General features: G+C 38.8%; 1 pseudogene; it reads left to right on the top strand.

Moving 5' to 3' along the window:
* Window positions 1–715: 715 nt before the first annotated feature.
* On the top strand, window positions 716–1,376 carry LOC102743320 (fatty acid-binding protein 5 pseudogene; annotated as a pseudogene).
* The last annotated feature ends 5,326 nt before the right edge of the window (window positions 1,377–6,702 follow it).

Raw genomic sequence — 6,702 nt, forward strand, 5'->3', positions numbered from 1 at the left:
CTTTCTCTCCTCACTACTCTAGGCTGAATGTTCTTTTAATGAACAAGACTTTCCTTATATGAGGAGACTGTTATTCAGACAAAGTCATTCAAGACTAGCTGTACACTCTTGCCAGAAATTTCCCAAAGTCTAAAGCCCTGACACTAGACACACAGTAGTTGATTAATAAATTTTCCTCTGCATTCCACGATAACAATTCCTTATTTACCTGATGCTAAGACATCTGATATCTTCCTACAAGAGCTCTAAATCTCTTTCATAATCCTGTTACTTATACCAGGATATAGTGTACCATCAAGAATATCAGAAATTTATGGCTGAGCAAACACAAAATTAAAATTTAGGATCTAGTCCTGGGTCCAGAAACAGAACCACAGAAATCAGGATGCAGAAGGTTGAAGTGGGTGGATGCAAGGATTAAGCAGGGTCAGAAGCTTGACGCATCAAGTTAAATGACCAAATCTAGGTAGAAGTCTGGAAGAGAAGCTGCAGGAAGAGCTGGGAAATATCACATTCCAAAGTAGACAACCTAAAACACCTAATGGGTTCCTTTTTGCAAGAATAAAAATAATAATCTCTGCTAAGCCTCATGTGCCTGGTACCACTATAAACTATTTGCATGCATAGTCTCATTTAATCCACACAAAAATAATTTACCATTATTTTCCCTTTTTGTAGATGAGGAAACTGAGGTTTAAGAAGATGAAGTGACCGACGCCCCACTCTGCTCTGCTCTCTAGGCCAGCTGGCCTGCGCCCACCATGTCCACCATTCAGCAGCTGGTAGGAAGATGGTGCTTAGTGGAAAGCAAAGGCTTTGACGAATACATGAAGGAAGTAGGAGTGGGAATGGCTCTGTGAAAAGTGGGTGGATTGGCCAAACAGATTGTATCATCTCTTCTGATGGCAAAAACCTCACCATAAAAACTGAGAGCACTTTGAAAACAACACAGTTTTCATGTAACCTGGGAGAGAAGTTTGAAGAAACTACAGCTGATGGCAGAAAAACTGAGACTGTCTACAACTTCACAGACGGCACATTGGTTCAACATCAGGAATGGGATGGGAAGGAAAGCACAATCACAAGAAAATTGGAAAATGGGAAATTAGTGGTGGAATGCGTCATGAATAATGTCACCTGTACTCGGGTCTATGAAAAAGTAGAGTAAAAATTCCATCATCATTGTGGACAGGAATTAGCTGTGAGGATGAACAAGCTCAGTTCAATGAGCAAATCTCCATACTGCTTTTTTTTTTTCATTACTGTGTTCAATTATCTTTATCACAAACATTTTACATACATCTATTTCAAGTGTTGATTTAATTAGGATCATCCCTTTGGTTAGTAAATAAATTTGTGCTAAAATAAAAAAAAAAGATGAAGTGATTGGCCCAATGTTACACAACTATTAGGAAAGAAAATAATTAGGAGAGGAAGAGATAGAGACAGGATCAACTCTAGTCAGTGTTGCTCACAAAACACCATCTTAGTGAACAATCAATACTACTTTCAGATGAATCTTTGTCTTCAATTCCCTCTCAGATTTCCTGACAACATACATATACATTATAAAAATTAGAAGTAAGTTTATATTCATTTGGCTGTGAATTGAGTTCCTCATTTTTTGATGCCCTTTGAGATGACTTGAGAGAACTCAGGATTGAGAACCACAGCTTTGGACTTAAAAAGACCCCACAGACAGGGATGTCAGGATGCTCCACTCTTGAGTTCCCCTTGGAGGACTCAGTGTCTCCTTTATAGCTCTGCATGGGGTCTCCAGTGTGCTGTCATGCCTTGGAGTGATAAAGGGAGGAGAGTAGGGGCAAATTAGAAGATACACAAGGACAAGTCTGAGTGTTACAATTCTGATTAAAAAAATCGAGACACCATAAAAATTCTATTTCTGAAGATTTATACTCCACTTAATTCTATGAAGACTTGAGGTGGCTAAAAAAAAAATCTACTTGGAAAGCAAATAGAATTATTGGATTGTGAAACTGAGAGCTATAAAATTTAAAACAATTTTATATGAAACTTCAATATTTTTTGTATTTCAAAGTAAAAGAGTCAGATGGTATTAAGTAAATTTGAATCTCTTAGGCTTGAGGACACAAGGAAGAAGAGGAGCACAAGGTTTCCCTTTGCTGGGTAAACAGAAAGGCTGCCATCAGTGGGAGCTACCTTAGGTTAAAGGCCTGCTTTGTGCTGGAGCCTGCACTTGACCCTGATTCTTACAAGACAAATCTTATAAGATTTGTCTCCTGGATCTCTCCTGATGTCTACATGACCCTTCTTTTCCCCTATGGAAAGTCTGTTATGAGTTCTGTACCTACTTCAGCTTCTTGAACACAGCACCTGAACTTCACATTTAATCATACCCTGTAAGGTATTATCTTCTCTCTCTTTTTTTTCTCATTTGTGTTAAGTTTCTTTTTCCAGTTGAAGAGTAAGCTCTTTTGATGTAAGGACACTCTCTGATGCTTCTCTTGTTTTCCCCAGTCTCAAGTGAATGACAGCTTAGTTCAGTGATTAAGATTTGAGTTTAAATTCTGTATCTGTGTGATATTAAATAGGTTACTTACTCTTTTCTTCTTCTATAAAATAGGGATTAAGTGGGCATAAATTGCACAACCCAGCGCCTAGCACATATTCATTACCCAGTAAGCTTTATTTATGATCATTATTCTTTATTGATTAGGAGAAATGGCTTCAGGTCCTGGTACACAGCTGAGGCCCTCTTATGAATGATCTCTGAGTTCTTAGATACTATTCCTCTCTTTTCAAGATTAGGAACTGAGCCCTCTTTTCACCATAATAAGGAACCCCCACCACCTCTGCCACTACAGCTCCTCTCCATCTGATTTGAGTGTCTATTATCATTTCATTGAGATGCCACTTAGACAAAGCCTTAAAATGTGGAGCTGGGGAGGGGGTCTGGGTGTAGTCTGGGGTAGAGTCCTGCTCCATTAACATTCAATCCACAATAGAGACCATTATCTTGGCAGCAAAATACCCCAGCAGTAGTGATGTGAGGAAATGGGGATGGGTTACCAAAGCAACAGAGAGACTTGAGCTGCACTGTTTCTATGGCAACAGAGAGCAGGCATGAGCACTTTCCTAGTTGGAATGACGGTTAGTTAGACTCTCACCAACAGTATGGGTGACTTTATCAGATGAATTGCATTGCAAAGGGTGGATTAGTAAAAGGTTTCTCTTAGAATTTTGGCCAGAATGAAACCCTAACCCTTCAAGTGGAGCCCAGACATCTCTCTCGGGAGTCAGTGTTCTCTCCTTGGCTACTGACCAATTAATTACCTCCCAATATCATCAATTCTTATTTATGACCTGCAATCTCCATGAGTGGCTTTCTTGAATAAAATCCATTTATGGAAATCCGACTCATCAGGCACATAAATTAAATAGTAGACAACTAAGTGCCCAAGCAATTTTCCCTTTTTTTCTCAATTTTAATTTATAAAAGAAATACACTTACATCATTAAAAAGTAATTAGTTCTTAAAAGCTTATGAGAAAAAATAGCACTCCCCACATGTATAATACCTCCTCCCTCACCCCAGTTTATATAGGCAACCACTTTTAACACTTTTAGCTATATACCCTTTATTTACCTTAATATTTCCAAATATTTCCACATTGAATACAATTTCCTATTAAAGTAAATTGATAGAGCTCTCTCATACCCTACCTCTCTTCAATTCCAACCTCCAATATGATTATACCACAACTTTTGAATAAATCCATATGAAGTATTTTCAACATCAAGGACACATTGGCTCACTGCTGAGTCAGTCAGGTAACCACATGACACCTGGGTAAGGGGCTGGAGACCTCCTCATTTGAGGTGCAGACCTCCACCCAATCCCCTAGGTCTGGTCTGGCCCATCTGCCCTCCTCTACACCCACTGTGCCTGTAGCTGGAGGCTCTCTGTTCAATTTCTCTAGGGAATTACCTCCTGCTTCTTGCCAATAGGAGTGGAGATCTGGGGGCTCTGCCTGTCCCTTACAGATTTTAACGTAATTCATTATTCGCAGTTGCTGCTTTTTGCTCACCTTTAGTAGTAAGCTGCAGCCTTACATTCCTGAGACTTTCTACTGGCACTCGGGCTTGACCTTCCTCTCACACCCTCTGCTTACACAATGGGTATTCTGAGTTACAGGTGTCTTCTGCTATTGTCCAAAATGCAGTTGTGTTTCTAGTTTTTATTTCCTTGTTGTTTGGGGGTAATTATAATAGAAGAGGACAGAAACACCTTTTTGCCGTCAGAAATCTCTAAGTTTTGTCGAGGTGCTTGGCTGCCTGGGAGGTAGCGCTCATTGGAGTGATTTGGGGATGGATTCTATGAAATACCTTCTAAATCTTACAGTACCATTATTTTAAATGTATGACTATCTAAACCCATCCAGAGAATGATTTGGTTTGAAAAAAATAAGTTTTCTGTTCTGGTATATTGTAAATCAAGGCTAGGTAATTTTACTTTTTGACTGATTGAGGGTCTATCCTAAGAAAATAATTTAAGACAAGCACTAAATGAAATTGATTATTGCTGTCTTAACTATAATTGTGAAAGATGGAAATTACCTAAATGTCCAATGAGAAGAAGCCTGAGATATGTGACTACAATGGAATAATATGTACACATGGAAAATACGCCATTGTATTAAGAAGCTGATTTTTTGCTCTGGTTACAAGCATACAAACTATCCATTATAATCTCTTTGTGTTGCAAATTCCCCATCTGTACAATGGAATAGTAAAGTAGTTACCTCATAAGGGTTTTGTGGGGATGGAAGGAAAGAATGCCCCTCAAGTCTGAGCTCATGCCTGAGACCTGGTAAGCACACAATAAATGCGATCTACAGCTGCTGCTTGTTCCACAATATGATGGTCTGCATGTAAATGTTGTGCGATTTTGTGTGTTCCATTTTTCTTTTTTCTAATATTACTCGTCAAATAAAAAATCAAGACACACAACAATTTCCTCTGTAACAATATAGAAACACTTATATTATAATGAAATTGTTGTAAGCAGAGATCCTCTGGCTAAAGAAGTGTGGTTATGGGACCAGCAACATCAGGATCACCTATAAAGTTGTTAGAAATGCAAATTCTCATTCACCACCCTACACCTTCTGGATGAGAAATTCTGGGATGGGGCTCAGCAATCTGTGTTTTAACAAGCCCTATAAGGGATTCTGATGCATGTTAAGTGGTTCTCAACATTGGCTGCACACTGGAATCATTTTAGCTTTAAAAATGAAATGTCTGGCCCCACCCAGATCAATTAAATCAGGTGCTCCATGGATGGTGCTCAGGCATTGGTAATTTTTAAAAACTATCAGGTGATTCTGATGCACAGGCAAGACTGTGAGCCACAGCTTTAGGGGGATTATTATAGAGGCAGGCCAAGTTAGATGGGAGGGGCAGGTAGCCGTACTCGATGTGGTAATGTGAGCCAGTAGAACACGATTCTCTTTACCTTTGAGAAAACTGCCTCTATAGAGATCTGGGTGCATTAGTTCTCAAGGAAAACCTGATATTTTCTTAGGTGCCAGACCAGAGACAGCCTCACATTGCCTGAGTTTTCCACCCAAACTCCCTCTTTGAGAGTCAAGCTGTGTCCCATCAGAGTCAAACACCCTCCAGGACTGAATTCCAATTCTTGGCTAATTTTCTGGGTTTAATCTCGGAGATTTACTGACAAATTTCTATCAAGAAATTACAAAGAAATAAACACCCCTAGTTACATTTTATTTTCCCTTTACTCAAATTTTCTCACTTGTTTGCTTTTATCCTGTTGAATCTTTCATATTTTTATAATTCTCCTCAAATTCTTTCTTAGAATTTGGTGCAGTAAAATAAATAGAAGCTATAAAAGCCAATCAGTGGTAATCTGCATTTGCTTTTTTACTGAATCCTTTATTTATCCAACCAGTAAGCGTGTATTCTATGCATTTTAAGAAATTTCTATTGAGTATCTCTAGGTGCACTGTGAAAGCTGCCGAAGAAACACAAGTTATAACACCCTTCCTTTCTTTAAGAAATTTACTTAGTATTGTTATTGGATGAAAAGAGAAACACCTGAAATAAATAAAGAACAGTATGTTCAAATTTCTGAGCTGAATACAATCACATGTAAGAGAATGAACATGTATTAAGTGCTTAATACAAACCAGGCATTAGGCTAAGTGTTTTCCATTCTCCAAGTGCAAATCTATGAGGTGGTAATTTGGGTGGTCCAGCCTCATGGGTCAGGGTGTGAGCTCCAGAGTCTGCCAAAGCAAATTACTTACCCATTTTATGCCTCCCAGGTAAAACGCGGTTGGTAATAATCCTACCTCAACGGGTTGTCATGAGTTTCAAATTCAGGTAAAGCACATAGAGCAGTGTTCGATGAATGTGTCTTAATTACTCAACACATTTCAGTGTCTGGCACATAGAAGCTATCATGGTTAGATGGCATTTTTTATTTATTTATTTATTTATTTTATTCTTATGTTAATCCCCATACATTACATCATTAGTTTTAGATGAAGTGTTCCATGATTCATTGTTTGTGCATAACACCCAGTGCTCCATGCAGAATGTGCCCTCCTCAATACCCACCACCAGGCTAACCCATCCTCCCACCCCCCTCCCATCTAGAACCCTCAGTTTGTTTTTCAGAGTCCATCGTCTCTCATG

This window comes from Leptonychotes weddellii, unplaced genomic scaffold (assembly GCF_054177405.1).
Source record: "Leptonychotes weddellii isolate Sample4059 unplaced genomic scaffold, ASM5417740v2 HiC_scaffold_10815, whole genome shotgun sequence".
In the NCBI taxonomy this organism is placed as follows: Eukaryota; Metazoa; Chordata; class Mammalia; order Carnivora; family Phocidae; genus Leptonychotes; species Leptonychotes weddellii.